The sequence below is a fragment of the Neomonachus schauinslandi genome, chromosome 2, assembly GCF_002201575.2.
Source record: "Neomonachus schauinslandi chromosome 2, ASM220157v2, whole genome shotgun sequence".
Taxonomy (NCBI): Eukaryota; Metazoa; Chordata; class Mammalia; order Carnivora; family Phocidae; genus Neomonachus; species Neomonachus schauinslandi.
In genome coordinates, this window is record NC_058404.1 from 72,476,028 (window position 1) to 72,477,866 (window position 1,839).

The 1,839-nt window shown below is 47.8% G+C and overlaps 1 pseudogene; it reads right to left on the reverse strand.

Annotated features, from left to right (window-relative positions):
- Positions 1–496: 496 nt before the first annotated feature.
- Positions 497–1,110, reverse strand: LOC110588389 (annotated as a pseudogene).
- Positions 1,111–1,839: the final 729 nt, after the last annotated feature.

Below are 1,839 nucleotides of genomic sequence, written 5' to 3' on the forward strand. Positions count from 1 at the left end.
GAGACTATGGACTCTGAGAAACAAACAGGGTTTTAGAGGGGAGGGGGGAGGGGGGATTGGTTAGCTCGGTGATGGGTATTAAGGAAGGCACGTACTGCATGGAGCGCTGGGCGTTATACTAAAACAATGGATCGTGGATCACTACATCAAAAACTAATGATGTAATGTATGGTGACTAACCTAACATAATAAAATTTTAAAAATTAAAAAAAAAAATCCTAAGGGGAAGAATGGAAAAAAAAACAAAAAACAAAAACTAAGTGGTTTCTGTCTTGTAGAAAAGGGCAGCACGAAATCATCAGTGTCCCGTTGGAAGAGGCGATCAATTTCCTGGAACTGTGGGAAACAGTGTTGAGAACATGACCTTGATCTGCTCCATCACATGGCCTGGGGTTAGGACACTCGGATGATCTGTGTCATTGCTTTTTCATCTGCTCGGTTTGGACCGTACATATGGGGACTACCCTCTTCCTATGGGGAGAAAAACCGACAACCTTCACCAGGCTTCCAAGCCATGGCAGGACAGTGCCGAGACCATGTTGTCTGCCACTGGTAGTGTCCCAGTGACAGCTCCTTGCTCACTGCTCCTTGTGTTGGTGTTGGCTCCTGTCTGAACAATCTGTGCTCCTGCCAAACTGGCTGCTGGGATGGTGATCGTGCCTGCAACAGGGACTGTAACGTGCCGTAGAACGGTGCCGTCCATAAGAAATGGCTGATGGACGGTGGTCTGCCCCTCAGCGGTCTGTGCCACTTGTCCCTGGACAGCAATCTGCTGCTGGGTCTGGGTCTGGCCAGCAGTGACTGCCGTCTGGGGCTGCTGGATGATGATCTGCTGGGGCTGGCCCTGCTGGCCCTGTACCTGCACAGCCTGCCCACCCTGGATCTGAGTCTGTCCAGGTGGGACCAGCTGTATCTTCTGCAAACCCTGAGTTCCACACACAAGTACTCACATGATGGTTTGACCTTGTCCACCAGAGACAGCTTGGACCATGACGGGTTGGCCAGCTGATGGGATTAATTGGTCTCCACTGCCCTGTACCTGCTGCTGAACCTGTCCAGCACAACAATCTGCTCTGTCCAACTATGGCTGTTTGCTGTATCCTGCTCCATGATCCCTCCAAGTGAGTATCCTGTCCACAGTGAGTTCCACTCAGAAGATTCCAGAAGACCGTGAAATGCACTCGGTGCCGCCCTCCGCGCCCCACCCCAGTTCACTGCCCTCACTGATTGGTTCCGGTACCGACCCCGAAACCCAATCAGAGGCTCCAGTCACTGCTGCCGCCGCCGTGGCCACTGACAATATTGAGTCTTCTTAACCATGAATATGCGGTATCTCTCCATTTATTTGGTTCTTTGATTTTGTTTATCATTTTGATTTTGTTTTTACTCATATAGATCTTATACATATTTTGTTAAATTTATACCTAAATATTTCCATTTTTGTGGATGCTAATGTAAATGGCATTATGGTTTTTACTTTCCATTTGTTCATTGCTAGTATATAGGAAAGCAATTTACTTCTGTTTATTAACTTGTATCCTCAACACTATAAATATTTCGCTCCACCATTTTCTTGCTTGCCTGGTTTCTTTTCTTCCTTTTTTTTTTTTTAATTTTATTTATTTATTTGATAGAGAGAGACACAGCAAGAAAGGGAACACAAGCAGGGAGAGTGGGAGAGGGAGAAGCAGGCTCCCGCGGAGCAGGGAGCCCGATGCGGGGCTCCATCCCAGGACCCTGGAATCATGACGTGAGCCGAAGGTAGATGCCCAACGACTGAGCCACCCAGGCGCCTCTTGCCTGGTTTCTGAGAAGTTTAATTTCATTCTGATTTTTGTT